The sequence below is a fragment of the Bos taurus genome, chromosome 22 (assembly GCF_002263795.3).
Source record: "Bos taurus isolate L1 Dominette 01449 registration number 42190680 breed Hereford chromosome 22, ARS-UCD2.0, whole genome shotgun sequence".
NCBI classification, from domain to species: Eukaryota; Metazoa; Chordata; class Mammalia; order Artiodactyla; family Bovidae; genus Bos; species Bos taurus.
The window spans coordinates 29,175,685-29,194,837 of record NC_037349.1 but is presented as its reverse complement, the minus strand read 5'-3'; the positions used below and the strand labels follow the sequence as shown (position 1 = coordinate 29,194,837).

General features: G+C 43.9%; 2 long non-coding RNA genes across 3 annotated transcripts in view; one reads left to right on the top strand and one right to left on the bottom strand.

The window, feature by feature from the left end:
- Positions 1 to 6,627: 6,627 nt before the first annotated feature.
- Positions 6,628 to 11,656, top strand: LOC132343496 (uncharacterized). Its single transcript, XR_009492363.1, has 3 exons — positions 6,628 to 7,325; positions 8,936 to 9,033; positions 10,996 to 11,656. It is a non-coding gene; the product is annotated as an uncharacterized lncRNA (long non-coding RNA).
- Positions 11,657 to 11,868: 212 nt separating this feature from the next.
- LOC132343495 (uncharacterized) overlaps positions 11,869 to 19,153 on the bottom strand; it is a 75,896-nt gene continuing 68,611 nt past the window's right edge. For both annotated transcript variants that reach the window (XR_009492362.1, XR_009492361.1), the window contains exon 4: positions 11,869 to 11,958. This is a non-coding gene — a long non-coding RNA (uncharacterized lncRNA). The remainder of the gene's footprint in view (positions 11,959 to 19,153) is intronic.

The following is a 19,153-nucleotide window of genomic DNA, read 5'->3' as shown; positions in this document are numbered from 1 at the left end:
AGCACCCTCACACCAGGCAGTCTAGAACTTGGATAAAATACTGGAGAAAGGGGAAGCACCAAATGGACCGAGATTGAGTTGGCATGGGGGCTCAGGTTAAAATCAAGGAGACAGAGATAAAAATAAGGAAAGATATTGTTCTCACACGACTGAAATGCACACCTGCTATGTTCTATTAGTGACAAAGTAAGGTGCATGAGAACATCCAGCCAGCCAGGATTGTCTAGGGAAACAAGTCAGGGAGGACATCTGAGGTCGAGGGAACCAAATATGCAGTGATACTTGGCTAGTGGACCACAGACATGAGTGAGCTAGAACTCAGAGCATGTGTGGAGCGGTTGAAGTGAGAGTCCAGAGAAGTAAGCCCCATCTTGAAGCATCTAAGAAACCATGTGGACTGGAAGGATTTCATCTTGAAGACAAGGGTAGGCTATTGACACATTTTAATCAAGGAAGTTGCAGAATCAGTACAGAGTTTTTAAATTCTCTTTGAGAGTAGTATAGATGGTGGTGACTTGAGTCAGACTGAGAAAGGGGGCAATTAACCAGTAAAATGACAAAGAAAAGAACAGGAGAGGGTTAATGGGAAGGAAAAAATGAGAGATTTTCAACAGTAGAATCTCTTGGACTTAATTCATGATTGCACTTTGTGAGTGAAGCAGAGGGAGGATTAAGGATGATGTCCCGTTTTCTGACTCGGGTGAATGAGTCAACGATAGTGATACTAACAGTGATAGAGTGTTATGAGAGGAGGCTGTTTGGAGGAAGAGATAATGAGTTGAATTGTGGATATGATGAATTTGACGTTTTACTTAGGATGCTTTTGGCTGCAAGTAGCAACAACAAAAACAACAAAAGAAAAGCCCGTACAAACAATGAGAAAATGTATTATTTAAGATAGTTGGAAGCCCCTGTCCAATTTAGATGCCATCAACTGGTTATTAAGAACCCAGTTTCCATCTTTCCCTTATGGTTGCTGATGGTTGTCACTACTCCAGTATTACGAGGGAATACAACATCTAGAAGAAGAAAAGGAACCATTTTTAATGTATCTCTTTAAGAGGGAAAAAAAATTTTCCTAGACATTCCCAGAACTCTCTCCTGGCAGAATCAGGTCATGCACCCACTCCTTAAAGAACCCATAGGCTTTGACTAAACATCTGGAATGGAGTGGCCTTTAGTGAGTTCACCATCACCACCTCTACAAGGTGACTGTGGCACATGCAAACAGAGAAATCTTGGAAAGGTGGATCAGAGGACAGATTTTGGCTGAAGATACCACAGAGGGGCTGTGAGAGGAAGGCTGCAGGGATGGGGCAGAGAGAAGAAACAGGGGCCAAACAGAAGTCTGGGAACAGCAGTATTTAGGGGGCTGCCTGGGGAAGAGAAATGACTGTGTGGTAGTTTAGAATTTGAGTCTGGATTCAAAGAACCCTAGATGGGAATTCCAGTCCTGCTACTTATCAGCTACGTGATCTGGGGTGAAGATTACTTCATTGCTCAGAGCCTTACTTTCCTTGTCTGTAAAGTGGAACCTTAAGTCCTAGCTCCCAGACTGAAACATTGATAAGAAAAGACTCAAGAGAGCTCTGTGTGATGTGAGCACACAGCAGCTGCTGGTAGTCACTGGTGGAAAAGAGAAGGGCCTAGAGAGGGTCTGAGAGGGAGCTGACGGGCAAAGCTGAAGTATAACCAGGATGGGGTGGTGCTGTTGAAGGCACAGGGTGAGAGGATTTCAAGGAGGAAAGAGTGGGCAATTATGTCATCTGCTGAAGAGAGGTCGGGTCAGAAGTGGACTGAAAAATGCCCTTTGGATTTAGCAATTAGAAGGTCACTGGTACCCTTGACAAGAGCACTTTGAATGGAGTGCTGGGGTTGGAAGCCAGGAAATACGGGGTCAGCAGTCAAGACCGGAATTCAAGTTGCTTGGCTGCCAACATCAGCATCCTTTCTGCTATGCCAGGAGCTCCTTCATTCTGAAAATTCCTGTTTTTTAAAGTCTTGCCTCAAAAATACTCATTCAGAGAGCAGTAAAGAGTAGGACTCCACAATCTGTGAATGAAACAGTCCCTCTTCATCATTTTTTTATTTTTGTGTGAATCAAGCGAAGGTGGTTGTTTCCTTTCATTAGAAATATGTTGCATCCTTTTGGAGGGTTTGTGTTTACATTACCATTTTATTGCTATACGGTTCTTTTTTATATAACATATTTTGCAACTGCAAAAACAAACAAACAAACAAAACCCAAACAACATATGTGCTTTGCATTAAATTCAAAAAGTTCAAACCCCTCTCACTCTGCGCACATTTTTGAGGCAAAGTGTGGGATTTGGAAAACCCTAGAAGAACCATGCAATTTGGCAAATCCTCCTTTAATAAATGATATCAGTTGCTTTTGAGACTGATTTGGTCATAAGGATCATGTTTGTCAGGGCTGTCATTAAAAGCCTAACATTTTTCCTGTTGCAGAATGTCTCCAAGTAATCCAAACGTGGGCAGTGGTTAAGCACGGTCAATTTCATGACCTCCTTCCTGCTACCCTCCCCCTCCTGGCTATCTCAACTCCCCAGTGGATGATCCCTCATCCCTAGCAACAACTGCAGCTGCTACTGTTTCTTGACTCTGGCGAGGAAAGTGGGCTCAGGGCCAAGTCTACTGTCCAGGGCTCCCTGTGGAAGATACTAGAAGAACACTGCACACCCTCTCACTGTCCGTGACCCAAGTCCATCACCTCTGCCGAACATCTGGATTGCAACACACTGAGTTCAAAGGTCCAGCATGTGGGGCTGCACCTGGCCTGACTGTTTAAACGGAGCTGACCTCAAACCAAACACCGGGCCCCGTGCCCCGTATTTATGTGGAGGGTTGGATGCCAAATGTAAATATTAACTTCAGCATCTTCTCCCTATAGGCCTTTGTGAATTTTTAAAAATGCATATTAACCATCTACTGTGCAGGAAAAACCACCCAGCTCTTCTCTGAGTCCTACTGTCTTTGCCCAAGCAGGCTGCTCTCCCTTTTGATCCCTGTTTTGAATGTTTGGTTTTGTTTGTTTGTTTGTTTTGTTTTTAGTTTTTAACAAATTTTGAAGTAGGATGACACATTTTCAGGAGATTTGTAAAATACAGAACAAGGTTACATGTATTCCAGTATATATTACAATTACTTTTTTAAGATGATAAATTAAGATTTTTAGTTGGAGTTCCAATATCAAGCTCTCAAAAATTAATACAATAGAGAGAAGTAGAAGGATATAATAGACCTGAAAAGCACTGTGAACCAGTCTGAATGTCGGTTTACTTGAATAATATCACAGCTCCTTTCCAGAGGCGCCCACTGTAGCCTCTTGTATTTCAAGTCATCAGGTGGTGGGCCTGCTGCAGGGGTGATGTTTCCCATCCCCAGGAGAGGCTATGAGCGAGCACCGTATGTTATTAAGACCTCTCAGAATTCACTGCCAGAGCTGGGAGCACAATCAGAGAAGAGCAGGGTAAGATGGGGCCTTGAAGTAGAAGTCGGTTCTTAATTCTCAGCAACTCTGAGACTGTCCTTCTCTTTGAAGTCAGCTAAGGAAGATGGATGAGCATGTGTGGAGGGTGTGGCTGAGAGCTGCCAGGAGCAGAACAGGGGTAGCCTGTTTAAGGAAAAGGGAGATCATGCATTTCTTGGGCATAGGAATGGACCTAGTTTTTCTGTTTCTGGAAAGAGGCCTGAAGAGAGAGGGCATGGTTTAATTTCTACTAACATTTATTAACAAGTTGGCTGTAATTATTATCCAATGGAATAAGTGCTGGGGCACATATACAATATTATAGGGTAAAGAGAAGAAAAAAATTCTAACATTCACTCAAATATTTGACAAAAGTTTCACCAAGGAAAGAGTGTTTGAATGGGATTGTTCAGTCATTCCTTCACTCAACAGGTATCTGTGAGCCTTACCGTGTGCTAGCAGCACACGGGGCACTAGGGTGAGGACAGGCAAGGTGGCTCCCGTCATGAAGCCGCCTCCTTCATGAAGCTGCACGGCATGCCTCTTTGGGGACAGGCCCTGTGAGATGCCCTCTTGGAGATAAAAGTCTGTTGAAACAAATGAGACAGTCAGAGAGGTCATTCTAAAAATGTGCCATAGGTGTTACAATGGGGAAAGAACAGGGAGCTATGGGGTGATAAGAAGGAAACCTGATCTAGTTCAATGGCTCTCAATGGTACAGAAGGTTGCATTTTTTCCTCCAAAGAATATTTTACAGTCTCTAGACATGTTTTTCTTGTCTCAACTGTGGGGAGAAGGGAGCTGCAGGCATCTAGTGGGTAGAGGCCAGGGAAGCTACTAAACATCCTATAATGCCCAGGGCAGCCCCTACAACAAGAGCTATCCAACCCTAACTGTTAACAGTGCTGAAGATGAGAAACTCTGGTTTAGTCCCAGGCTCAGGGAATGTTTGGGGGAAGAAATGCAGTTGGATTTAAGAACTGGAGGATGGTTCAGAACACTGGGAAATGGGGGTCTGGCATGAAATCAGAGGACACAGTAAAAGCAAAGAGAAGTCAAGCTGAGGATTCAGGGAAGGTAGAAGGGAGATGGTAGGAGATGAAACACAAATCCCAGACTATTCCCAGAGAGACTAAAGGGTCGTCTATGCTACATAATGTACAGTGTGGACTTTATTTGGAGGGCATGATGGACTGATACAATCTCCCACCCATGTCCCCTTACACACACATCTATCCACTTGGAATATTTCAAATCCAGCGATATGATTCCATTTGCTTTGAGAAAATCTACTCTAACAATGATGCAGATGATTGGAGAGGGGAGAGCTTGGAGGCGCATGAGTGGCTTTCATGATACAGAGATGACAAATGGAGACGGAGGCCATGAACATAAAGAAGCTGCCACAGACTCCTAAGAGTAGAGACATTCTTATACTCTGTGATTAACTGGATGTTGAGAGGGAAGGAGTGCTGAGGATGACTTTGAGATTTCCCGCTGAGGGCTGGTGTGAGTAGTGAGGTGTGTCATGGAGGAGAAGTAATTTGTAGGGGACGTAGTTCACTTTAGCAATATGGTGTTTATAGTCCTGGGAGACATCTAAGTGAGCACATTTTTTGCACAGAGAGAAAGGTGGAGTAGATGCTGAGAAAAGACCTGCACCTGGAGACTATGGTGGAGGCTTGGGTCTGTGGAGGCTTAGAACTGGAGAAAGCATTCAGGGAAAATGCCTAGAGAAAGATGAGAAGGAAAAGGCAAAGGGCAGGATGTCAGGGTTCATCCACAGTTTAAGGGCAGGAAGAGAAGGGAAAACAGAGAGAGGACCAGAGAAGTAGAGCAGTGACATCTGCCAAGGAAGAGACTCACTTTAAGAATAAGAAAGTGGTCAGGCTGTCCAGTGGATCAGGGGTTCAGCAGGATGTAAAATCAGATGAAGCTGTTGGACACGTCAATCAAGAGGTCATTGGTGACCTTTTCAAGAACAGTTTCACTATAATGGTGAGTGTGGAATTTATTTAAAGACACTTGATTATCCAAATGTAGAAAAGAAAATGGAAACTGAATGTCTTTATATGTAGGCAAAATTTGTATAGCAGTCATTTTCCAGACTTGGCAAACAGAAAAGGAGGGTATCAATTAAGTAGCAGAAAATCAGATTCACAATAGGCCAAATCACAAGAACAGTTATTGTGTACGAAAATAGAAATTTGAAAGCAAGCATCCGCAGAGTCAGTCTAGCAGTTTAGCAATGTCATTAGGAAGCTGGCCTCTTTTTTTTTTTTTTTTTCCTGCTCTGTCACCCTCATGCTTATAACCACATGGTCACAAAATGGCAACTGCAGCTCCAAGCATCACATCCTCAGCTGACAGTACCTAAAGCAGAAAGGAAGACAGCAGGGGCCAAAATGAGGCTCACCCCACAGTACTCTCTCCTTTTCTTGGGAGATTTCCCCTTATATTTCATTGGAAACTCAATCATATGCCTTCTTCTAGACCAGTTAAGAAAAAGGTAAATGGGACAGCCATAAATGGCTTACCCAAATCATGATTCCTCCCTCAGGGTTAGGCACATGAAACATGGCTGCCTGAGTAGAACTGGTGTTCTGTTTACAAGAATAAAGGGCAATTGACAGTTGGGTTGGCAACCAGCAGTGTTTGCTGTAGGAAAGCATCCTTTCACAGGGTGAGGATGGATCATGGGGGAGCAAACCAGAGACTTTACAGAATGGGACAAGCCCTCAGTTTAAAAAGAACAATTAAGTTTTACAGTTGATATTCACAACAGAGATATGACATCCACCATTTACTTACCAACTTTTGACAGAAGGCTGATTGCCTTGCAGATCATACACTGGGCATCACCAAGATGTAGGCAATAATTATAATGATGCTGGCCATAAAGTACTCTTACTGAGTGCTTACTATATGCCACACACTTTACATTGATTATCTCAATTCATCCTCAAAACATAAGTGAGATAGATGTTATTAATATTCCTATGTTATCAAAGAGAAAATTGGGGTGTATAGCAGTTCAGTAACTTGCCTGAGGTCCCTAGTAACAGCCAACTCAGGGCTGCCTCTTCCCAAAGTCAGTGCATTCACTGACTGCCTCCTTAGATTAAAAAGAAGCCACTGGGAAGTTTTACTATATCCAAGAGGTAAAAGCGATGATATCTAAGAATGGAAAATTTGCTGTCATGAGCTTTCTCTTTCCACCAGTGCTTTGAGTTTTCAGTATTTCATTTTTCCACACAACTTTGCATCCTAAGTACATCCAATGGACAGCCCATTCCTTCCAGCTTTGCACTCTTGTTTATAAGCTCACTGGCCTAACACTGCACTTCTGGGGCCTGGAGACCAAGAGGGAGAGGCATGCTCACGGCTAAGTGCACATCACGGTAGCCAGAACTTCTTCCTGGTAGGAGAAGCAATGTAGACAAGGTTTCAAGGACTAGGATTGAATTCTGAAAGCATTCACGTGGAGTACAGGGGACCTCCAAAAAATGGTGACAAAAACTGTCTCAGGTGTTCAACAAGTTCTCAACCAGAATTTAGTTTCCCATCTTGAGATGTGAGAGGAACTGTCATTTATGGATGCAAATGTTCTTGGCTCTGTCCTCACTGTTTTACATGTGTTATCTCACTGAACCTCCCAATGAGGTTATGGAGAAGAAACTTATTATCTCTGTTTTTCAGATGAGGAAAATGAGTCTTGGAGTATTTAAGCATGTTGCTTCAGGTTATAGAGCTGATGAGAGACAGGGATGAGATTTGAACCAACCCAGCTCTGTCCCTGCAGACTGATTGTTTTATTAACCACTATACTACCAAGGTAATGCCGTGTTATAAATATCTCCAGGTATTGAATGAGACTGGGGTGAGGGGGCAGGTGGGAGGGGATCTTGAAACTCAAAATTCTCTTTCTTTAAAATCTTATCTCTGTTCCAAATATACTCCAGTGTGTGTATTTCAGGATGAGCACACATGCCTAATTTAAATCATGGCCTCCTGTTGGAAAGGCATCTTAACATTATCTAGAAACGAAAGAAAAGAGGCCATAAATACTATGTAATCCTTTAGTTGTGCCCATAGCATCCTGGGGGTTGGGCAGAAGTACTTTCAGTATCCTCAGAAAGAAAGAGCTCTAAGGCAAGCCAGGCTTTCACTAGGTTAACACTGGCCTGCTCTAAGGCCAGGGCGAGTCGTTTTGCTAACCGAGTTTTCAATTTCTTTCCCCACTATTGCCAAGACTGCTAAGATTGCCCTGTGGCTTGGATTAGAGCTGTGGGTGGAGAGACCAGCTGGGAAGTGGCAAGGAGACAACCCTGCCTTCTCACCAACATGTGGAAACTCAGTTCTAGGCACCCATGTCAACACCTCTTTCGCTTGAGAACTTAACAGAATTTGAATTCCTCTTACCAATACAGAGATTAAAGGTATTATCCAGAAATGGCACCATCACAGAACATAATCCAAACCTAAAGCAGGAGGATCTGAAACAATGTTAAATCTATCCAAGGCTGCTTCTGGACCACAGTGCACCCACATGGTGCCCTGGCTTGGAATTAGAACAGGGCACCTCTCCCTCTAAGCAATACAGCCAGCCTAGTATCAGGATTCATGACTTGACGAGTGGAGGGCAGCCTGGATTTCAGCTCTCACTGTGCAAAGTACAATAAAAAAATGACAGCCCTGACCCAGGTCTTGTCTTGGATTCCTTGGAACATTTTCCAGCGGTTAAAAGCACAAAGATGAGGGACACCTTCTCACCCAGCTTAAAAGGGAAGGAAGGGAATTCTGAGGACTCATTTCTTGTTGTTGAATTACTTAAGTCCTGCAGCTCAACCTAGAAAGACTCAATCAAGAGGAGCTGTAGGAAAACCTCAGAACCATGAAAGGCCCAAGGCCATGTTCAAAACGCTTTCAAAACCTGTTAGCATGGAACAACTTTGTTTGGTTCACAAAATTGGCATTGACTCAGCCAATATCTTTCCTCTTAGCTTCATCTCTCAGCCTCATTCTTAACTCCTCCTGGCCCAGGAGGAAGGCATAGACAGTGCTTAAGAGAACAGGGCTATACATTTAGGTTTAGAATTGGCCATAGTTCTTTGGAGTTGGGTGAACTTGGGCAAGTTATTTAACTTTTCTGAATTCCAGTTTCTTCATGGTATTATCACAGCAAATAAATGGGATAATGATGTATAAAGCACTTCACATTATGTTAGCTCTTTGGAAAATGGACAGTACATAATAGTCATTATTAACCGAAGCAGTCTAGAAAAAAGAATGCAAGAGTGATCCTATCTGATCATTACTAAGCCTATCTGATCCTACTTTTTTTGCCTAAACACTCAGATAGGTTATGACCAGTATGGTAAGAACTTTGAGAAGTACATATGACTAGAAGTTGGCATGAGCAACTTTGTCTTTCTTTACTTATAGAACATCTATATATAAGGCACTGAGTTAAGTAGTGCTGAAGTGGTGGTGAAGACATAAGATGAAAAAAGCTCCTCTACCCTTGAAGAGTCTGCAGGCTGGTAAGGAAAGAAGTTGGCTTCTCAGATGGTGCAGTAGTAAAGAATCTGCCTGCCAATGCAGGAGACACAAGAGACACAGGTTTGATCCCTGGGTCGCGAAGATCCTCTGGAGCAGGAAATGGCAACATGCTCCAGTATTCTTGCCTAGAAAATTCCATGGACAGAGGAGCCTGTCAGGCTACAGTCCACAGGGTCGCAAAGAGTCAGACATGACTGAGCACACACACCCAAGAAGAGAAGTAGAAAACAGGCATCTGTTATTACCAGTTTAGAAAAAATTCTGGAAGCATCTATCATTTTCTCCTTGCCCCATCCACCACCTGGTGGAACAAGCCTTTCATGTCTCATGACCTGACTCATCCTGGGTACAGTTGATTAGACCAGAACTAAACACTTGACCACATCAAGCCAATAAGTTTCTTCCCTGGGAATTTAAAATTGAGCACATCTGAATTCAGACTTGGGATGAAGTCTGTCATGATGGTGATGGGTACAGAACTCGCAGTGATGTAAACTCAAGGCTGACAGAATTTTTAGCCTTGGGCACATCAACCATTAAGCAGAGAATTTCAGAGTAAATCAATGATGGGAGGCCAGGCAGCTCCAAAAAGAGATGGAGGCAGTAGCCCTTTTGGATTCTTTATTTTCTTTGCATTTAAAAAAATTATTTATTTTTTATTGAAGTATAATTGCTTTACAGAATTGCCCTTTTGGATTCTTAATGCTTTTCAGTTCCTGTGAGGCTCAGCTATCCTTCCTTCAGTGGGGTTTCATGAGTCTTCTCTTCTGATAACCCACTTTTCACCTGAGCAATCAACACCCCCTTGTTCAACAGAAGGGCTAAATATGTGGGACCCACTGATTAGATATAAAAAGCTGCCAAAGGCCATTCAGATATGATTCCTTTAATCAAAATAACTGCCCTTTAAAAGCCTGATTAGATTAACCATTTGGTTTTAATCCAAACAACTGTTTGGCAATTGATCCCATTTGACCAGATCCAGGAACACTAGAGTATCCTCCCCTCTTACTCAGAGGACCTCAATGTTATATGATAGTAGACCATTAGGAAGAGTTCCCTGAAAAACGCATACTTCTGGGGAAATAAAGTGCCAAAAGTTATAGACAAAAGGAAAGTGCAGTTAAAGCTCTTTTAGGCTTTTTTAGGTCTGCCTTGTGATTTCTAGAGGGAGCCAATTGTTTGCTTTCAGGTTTTGGGCTTGTAGGTATGTATTTATTTTCATGGCTGACTTAAGAGACAGTCTATGCCAGCACCACCCAGCTGTGTAGAAGACAAGAACAGCTGGCCATCAATCCAAATGCAGCATCCATCCAAAACATCTTTTTAAAAGGCACAAACATAATTACTTTCATCCTATCACCCTTTCTAAATATTCTGGGCGTGCTGGTACATTAGCAACATTATTTTGCCATCACTAAAGCCTCTAAAATTTAATTCAGGGAAGTCTATGAAACGGGTATGGCATTTGAGGAATATGTATATTGCCTGTGCATCAATTGGCATCTTGGGACTGCTCTGGGGCACAGAGGTCAAAGCTTAGTGATGCATGGAGTTGTCGTCCTAATGGTAAGTATTGATTAGTAGCCTTAGAAACAACCAGTAGGCACTCAGTCTTTCTCCAGCCAGACGCCAGCCTCCCAAAGAAGGAGTGTCTTTCCCAGAGAGCCTTGAAAAACAATGCATGGAACACTCAAGCCTGCCGTAGAGAGAGGCACTGAGATAGTGAATGAGTGCTTCAGTGGCTTAAGTGGAAAATGATAAATTATATTGTGAAACATCTGCATAGCTATGATACCTGATAGGAAAGTACTCAAAGCCAATAAATATCATTTTCATAGTGTAATATCAGAATGTAAATACACTAACTTTCCACTGCTACCCAAATTACCCCAAACTTAGTAACTGAAAATAACACAAATGTATTTTTTCATACCTTTTAGATCCACGGTCCCAGTTGGCTGGACTGATTCCTCTGCTCTGGGTTTCACAAGGCCAAAACGAAGGTGTCAGCAGGACTTCATTCCTCCTGGAGACATTCTGGATGCATTGCTTCCAAGCTCATTCAGGTTTTTGGCTGAATTCAGTCCCTGACAGATGCAGGGCCAATGTCCCAGTCCTTGCTGGGAGCTGGTGTTTGCCCCTAGAGGCTGCCCACATTCAATCTCATTCTGGACACATTCTCCCCAGCACAGCAATGGCAGGGTTCCTCTCACACTTCAAATCTCTCCAACTTTGACTTCAGCCAAATCTCTCTTACCTCCAGCCAGAGAAAGTTCTCTGATTTTAAGGCTGCATGTGATTTGACTGGGCCCGCTGGATCATCCAGAACAATCTATTTTAAAGTTTGTAACCTTAATTACATCTGCAATTTCCCTTTTACCATGTGATCTAACATATTCATAGGTTCCACGGATTAGGATGTGGATCATTTTGGGGTTTCTACTATTTGACCTACCATGATATACATACACTTTTCTATCCTGAAAAGCAGACTTACAGGTGGACCAACATGGTGGGGTCTGCACTGCAATCTAACTGAGCAAAATGCATTGGATGGTGTGTTAGTCACCTACTGCTGCATAACAAATTGCCCCAAATTTACCAGCTTAAAACACGTCTTCATTAACCCATGGCTTTCATGTGTCAGAAAACACATGCAGCTTACCTGAGTGCCCTTTGATCTCTAAGGAGGTTGCAGTCAAGCTGTTTTCCAGGGCTGAAGTTTAATAGGAAGACCCCACTTGGGTGTCAAAGATCCACTTTCAAATTTATTCACATGTTGGCAGTTCTCAGAAGATTTACCTCCAAGTTCAATCAGATAGTTGTTGGCAGGCCTCTACTCCCCACCATGTGGATCTCTCCATAGGATGTCTGAGGGTCTTCCCAACATGGCAGCTGATGACCTGAATGAGAACCAGAGCCAGAGAATAAGCATACCAAGAGGGAGTGAGAAAGGCTGAGATGGAAGCCACAATCTTTTTTTTAAGCCATCTTAACCATTTTGAAGGGTGTAATTCAGTACTATCAAGTATACTCACGTTGTTGTATATTATATCTCCAAAACGTTTTCTTCTTGCAAAACCAACATTCTGTATTCGTTGAACTACTCCTCATTTCCCACTACTCTCAGCTCCTGGCAACCACCATTCTACTTTCAGTCTCTTTGAATTTGACTACTCTAGGTACCTCATATAAGTGGAACCACACAGTATTGGGGTTTTGTAGTTCGATTATTTCACTTAGGACAAGGTCTTCAAGTTCATCCATGTTGTAGTATGTGGTAGGATTTCCTTCTTAAGGCTGAATAATATTCCATTTTATGTGTATATCACATTTTCTTTATCCATTCATCCATCAGTAGGCATTTGGGTTCCTCCCACCCCTTGGCTATTCTGAATAGCCTAGCTGTGAACACGAGTGTGCAAATATCTCTTTAAGATCCTGCTTCCAATTCTTTTGCCGATATACCCCAATGTGGGATTGCTGGATCAGATAGTATTTCTATTTGTCATTTTTGAGGACCCTCCATCCGGTTTTTCACAGCAGCTACATCATTGAATATTCCCACCAAATGTGCATATAAGTCCCAATTTCTCCACATCCTCACCATCACGTTTTCCCTGTGTGTGTGTGTGTGTGTTTACAGTGACCCATCTTCTTTGGATGGAAGATACATTTTTGGTAGAAATCTAAAATCATAAATAATGTCTTATCAATTCTGCTGTATTCTGTTTATTAGAAAGGAGTCAATAAACCCAGTCCACACTCAAGGGGAGCAGAACGCCAGAGGCAGGGACCACAGGGGTCATGTTAGAGGCTGCTTGCCACAGATGGAGTATCCAAGTCCATGAAGAAGGGCAGTTCAGGCCTGCTGGGCACCAAGGATCTCTTCCTAAACGTTGGCTTTGATAAGAGTCATTTGAGAAGCTTATTTAAAAAGCAGATTCCTAGGTTCCTGCCCTGGAGGTGCTAAATCAGTGGATCTTGGGTAGGACTCAGGAATCTGCTTTTTAAAAAAATCTCCTAGGGAGTTTTTTTTTTTTTTTAAGATAGAATTTTCATGCCATAAAATTCACCCTTTAAAAGTATACAATTAGCAGTTTTTTAATACGTTCACAAATGTGTGCAGCCATCGCTAAGAACAGTTCCATTACCCCATAAAGAACCCCTATTCATTGGCATTGCCTCTGCATTCCTCTCTCCAAACCCCTGTCTCTATGCGTTTGCCTATTCAGGATATTTCACATAAATGAATTACACAGTATGTTGCCTTTTATGTCTGACTTTTCATTTATATAATGTTATTAATATTTATCCATGTTGCCGCAGGTAGCCAGCCGTATGTCATTCCTTTTTAAGGGTGAATAATATTCTATTATTCGCTTCGGCTGCGACGGCGCACAAGCGCGGGCGGCTGCGACGGCGCACAAGCGCGGGCGGCTGCGACGGCGCACAAGCGCGGGCGGCTGCGACGGCGCACAAGCGCGGGCGGCTGCGACGGCGCACAAGCGCGGGCGGCTGCGACGGCGCACAAGCGCGGGCGGCTGCGACGGCGCACAAGCGCGGGCGGCTGCGACGGCGCACAAGCGCGGGCGGCTGCGACGGCGCACAAGCGCGGGCGGCTGCGACGGCGCACAAGCGCGGGCGGCTGCGACGGCGCACAAGCGCGGGCGGCTGCGACGGCGCACAAGCGCGGGCGGCTGCGACGGCGCACAAGCGCGGGCGGCTGCGACGGCGCACAAGCGCGGGCGAGAGGAGCTACCCCACGTCCGAGGTCAGGGGCAGAAGCCAGGAGGACCCCGTGCCCGAGGGGCAGCGGCCAAGAGGAGCTACCCCGCGTCCGAGGTCAGGGGCTGCGGCCAAAAGTGCCAGGCTGCAACGGCTCATGAGCGGCCGTGAGGAGCTACTCCCCGCCGGAGGCCAAGGGCGGCAGCCGGGAGGAGTTACCCCACACCCGAGGCCAGGGATGGCGGCTGGGAGGAGCTACCCCAGGGCCAAGGAGCAGTGGCTGCCCGGGCGCAGGAGGGCCAAGAGGAGCTACTCCACGTTCAAGGTCAGGAGGGGCGGCGGTGAGGAGATACCCCACGACCAAGGTAAGAGAAACCCAAGTAAGACAGTAGGTGTTGCAGGAGGGCATCAGAGAGCAGATACACTGAAACCATAACCACAGAAAACCAGTCATTCTAGTTACACTAGGACCACGGGCTTGTCTAACTCAATGAAACTAAGCCATGCCCGTGGGGCCACCAAAGATGGGCGGGTCATCGTGGAGAGGTCTGACAGAATGTGGTCCACTGGAGAAGGGAATGGCAAACCACTTCAGTATTCTTGCCTTGAGAACCCCATGAACAGTATGAAAATGCAAAATGATAGGATACTCAAAGAGGAACTCCCCAGGTCAGTAGGTGCCCAATATGCTACTGGAGAACAGCGGAGAAATAACTCCAGAAAGAGTGAAGGGATGGAGCCAAAGCAAAAAGAATACCCAGCTGTGGATGTGACTGGTGATAGAAGCAAGGTCCTATGCTGTAAAGAGCAATATTTCGTAGGAACCTGGAATGTTAGGTCCATGAATCAAGGCAAATTGGAAGGGGTCAAACAGGAGATGGCAAGAGTGAACGTCGACATTCTAGGAATCAGCAAACTAAAATGGACTGGAATGGGTGAATTTAAATCAGATGACCATTATATCTACTACTTCGGGCAGGAATCCCTTAGAAGAAATGGAGTAGCCATCATGGTCAACAAAAGAGTCCAAAATGCAGTACTTGGATGCAGTCTCAAAAAGGACGGAATGATCTCTGTTCGTTTCCAAGGCAAACCATTCAATATCACAGTAATCCAAGTCTATGCCCAAACCAGTAACACTGAAGAAGCTGAAGTTGAACGATTCTATGAAGACCTACAAGACCTTTTAGAACTAACACCCAAAAAAGATGTCCTTTTCATTATAGGGGACTGGAATGCAAAAGTAGGAAGTCAAGAAACACCTGGAGTAATAGGCAAATTTGGCCTTGGAATACGGAATGAAGCAGGGCAAAGGCTAATAGAGTTTTGCCAAGAGAATGCGCTGGTCATAGCAAACACCCTCTTCCAACAACACAAGAGAAGACTCTACACATGGACATCACCAGATGGTCAACACCGAAATCAGATTGATTATATTCTTTGCAGCCAAAGATGGAGAAGCTCTATACAGTCAGCAAAAACAAGACTGGGAGCTGACTGTGGCTCAGATCATGAGCTCCTTATTGCCAAATTCAGACTGAAATTGAAGTAGGGAAAACCACTAGACCATTCAGGTATGACCTAAATCAAATCCCTTATGATTATACAGTGGAAGTGAGAAATAGATTTAAGGGACTAGATCTGATAGAGTGCCTGATGAACTATGGACTGAAGTTTGTGACATTGTACAGGAGATAGGGATCAAGACCATCCCCCTGGAAAAGAAAAGGAAAAAAGCAAAATGGCTGTCTGGTGAGGCCTTAAAAATAGCTGAGAAAAGAAGAGAAGCAAAAAGCAAAGGAGAAAAGGAAAGATATAAGCATCTGAATGCAGAGTTGCAAAGAATAGCAAGAAGAGATAAGAAAGCCTTCCTCAGCAATCAATGCAAAGAAATAGAGAAAAACAACAGAATGAGAAAGACTAGACATCTCTTCAAGAATATTAGAGATACCAAGGGAACATTTCATGCAAAGATGGGCTCAATAAACGACAGAAATGGTATGGACCTAACAGAAGCAGAAGATATTAAGAAGAGGTGGCAAGAATACAGAGAAGAACTGTACAAAAAAGATCTTCACGACCCAGATAATCACGATGGTGTGATCACTCACCTAGAGCCAAACATCCTGGAATGTGAAGTTAAGGGGGCCTTAGAAAGCATCACTACAAATAAAGCTAGTGGAGGTGATGGAATTCCAGTTGAGCTATTTCAAATCCTGAAAGATGATGCTGTGAAAGTGCTGCACTCAATATGCCAGCAAATTTGGAAAACTCAGCAGTGGCCACAGGACTGGAAAAGGTCCGTTTTCATTCCAATCCCAAAGAAAGGCAATGCCAAAGAATGCTCAAACTACCGCACAATTGTACTCATCTCACTTCAGTTCAGTTCAGTCGATCAGTCGTGTCCAACTCTTCGAGACCCCATGAATCGTAGCACGCCAGGCCTCCCTGTCCATCACCATCTCCCGGAGTTCACCCAGACTCACATCCATAGAGTGAGTGATGCCATCCAGCCATCTCATCCTCTGTCGTCCCCTTCTCCTCCTGCCCACAATCCCTCCCAGCATCAGAGTCTTTTCCAATGAGTCAACTCTTCGCATGAGGTGGCCAAAGTACTGGAGTTTCAGCTTCAGCATCATTCCCTCCAAAGAAATCCCAGGGCTGATCTCCTTCAGAATGGACTGGTTGGATCTCCTTGCAGTCCAAGGGACTCTCAAGAGTCTTCTCCAACACCACAGTTGAAAAGCATCAATTCTTCGGCGCTCAGCCTTCTTCACAGTCCAACTCTCACATTCATATATGACCACAGGAAAAACCATAGCCTTGACTAGACGGATCTTTGTTGGCAAAGTAATGTCTCTGCTGTTGAATATGCTATCTAGGTTGGTCATAAGTTTCCTTCCAAGGAGTAAGCATCTTTTAATTTCATGGCTGTAGTCACCATCTGCAGTGATTTTGGAGCCCCAAAAAATAAAGTTTGACACTGTTTCCACTGTTTCCCCATCTATTTCCCATGAAGTGACGTGACCAGATGCCATGATCTTCGTTTTCTGAATGTTGAGTTTTAAGCCAACTTTTTCACTCTCCATTTTCACTTTCAGCAAGAGGCTTTTGAGTTCCTCTTCACTTTCTGCCATAAGGGTGGTGTCATTTGCATATCTGAGGTTATTGATATTTATCCTGGCAATCTTGATTCCCGCTTGTGCTTCTTCCAGCCCAGCGTTTCTCATGATGTACTCTGCATAGAAGTTAAATAAGCAGGGTGACAATATACAGCTTTGACGTACTCCTTTTCCTATTTGGAACCAGTCTGTTGTTCCATGTCCAGTTCTAACTGTTGCTTCCTGACCTGCATATAGGTTTCTCAAGAGGCAGGTCAGGTGGTCTGGTATTCCCATCTCTTTCAGAATTTTCCACAGTTTATTGTGATCCACACAGTCAAAGGCTTTGGTATAGTCAATAAAGCAGAAATAGATGTTTTTCTGGAACTCTCTTGCTCTTTCAATGATCCTGCAGATGTTGGCAATTTGATCTATGGTTCCTCTGCCTTTTCTAAAACCAGCTTGAACATCTGGAAGTTCACAGTTCACATATTGCTGAAGCCTGGCTTGGAGAATTTTGAGCATTACTTTACTAGCATGTGAGATGAGTGCAATTGTGCGGTAGTTTAAGCATTCTTTGGCATTGCCTTTCTTTGGGATTGGAATGAAAACGGACCTTTTCCAGTCCTGTGGTCACTGCTGAGTTTTCCAAATTTGCTGGCATATTGAGTGCAGCACTTTCACAGCATCATCTTTCACGATTTGAAATAGCTCAACTGGAATTCCATCACCTCCACTACCTTTGTTAGTAGTGATGCTTTCTAAGGCCCACTTGACTTTACATTCCAGGATGTCTGGCTCTAGGTCAGTGATCACACCATCATGTACTCATCTCACACGCTAGTAAAATAATGCTCAAAATTCTCTAAGCCAGGCTTCAGCAATACGTGAACCGTGAACTTCCAGATGTTCAAGCTGGTTTTAGAAAAGGCAGAGGAACCAGAGATCAAATTGCCAACATCCGCTGGATCATGGAAAGAGCAAGAGAGTTCCAGAAAAACATCTATTTTTGCTTTATTGACTATACCAAAGCCTTTGACTGTGTGGATCACAATAAACTGTGGAAAATTCTGAAAGAGATGGGAATACCAGACCACCTGACCTTCCTCTTGAGAAACCTATATGCAGGTCAGGAAGCAACAGTTAGAACTGGACATGGAACAGCAGACTGGTTCCAAATAGGAAAAGGAGTACGTCAAGGCTGTATATTGTCACCTTGCTTATTTAACTTCAATGCAGAGTACATCATGAGAAACGCTGGGCTGGAAGAAGCACAAGCGGGAATCAAGATTGCCAGGATAAATATCAATAACCTCAGATATGCAGATGACACCACCCTTATGGCAGAAAGTGAAGAGGAACTAAAAAGCCTCTTGCTGAAAGTGAAAGTGGAGAGGGGAAAAGTTGGCTTAAAACTCAACATTCAGAAAACAAAGATCATGGCATCTGGTCCCATCACTTCATGGGAAATAGATGGGGAAACAGTGGAAACAGTGTCAGACTTTATCTTTTTGGACTCCAAAATCACTGCAGATGGCAACTGCAGCCATGAAATTAAAAGATGCTTACTCCTTGGAAGAAAAGTTATGACCAACCTAGATAGCATATTCAAAAGCAGAGACATTTATTCAAGGCTATGGTTTTTCCACAGGTCATGTATGGATGTGAGAGTTGATCCGTGAAGAAAGCTGAGCGCTGAAGAATTGATGCTTTTGAACTGTGGTGTTGGAGAAGACTCTTGAGAGTCCCTTGGACTGCAAGGAGATCCAACCAGTCCATTCTGAAGGAGATCAGCCCTGGGATTTCTTTGGAGGGAATGATGCTGAAGCTGAAACTCCAGTACTTTGGCCACCTCATGTGAAGAGGTGACTCATTGGAAAAGACTCTGATGCTGGGAGGGATTGTGGGCAGGAGGAGAAGGGGACGACAGAGGATGAGATGGCTGGATGGCATCACCAACTCAATGGACGTGAGTTTGAGTGAACTCTGGGAGATGGTGATGGACAGGGAGGCCCGGCATGCTGTGATTCATGGGGTCACAAAGAGTCGGACAGGACTGAGCGACTGAACTGAACTGAATATTCTATTGTATGTATTTACTACGTTTTATTTATCCGTTCATTGGCTGAAGGACCTAAGAGATGCTTACCTGAAGGGTAGTTTGAGAAAGGCTGCAAACTACGTTTTATAGGGAGATCAAAAGCAGTTTGGATGTCTCAGGTGCTCATAAAAATGTAGATTTCGAGACCCAACCCAAATCTCCTGAGTT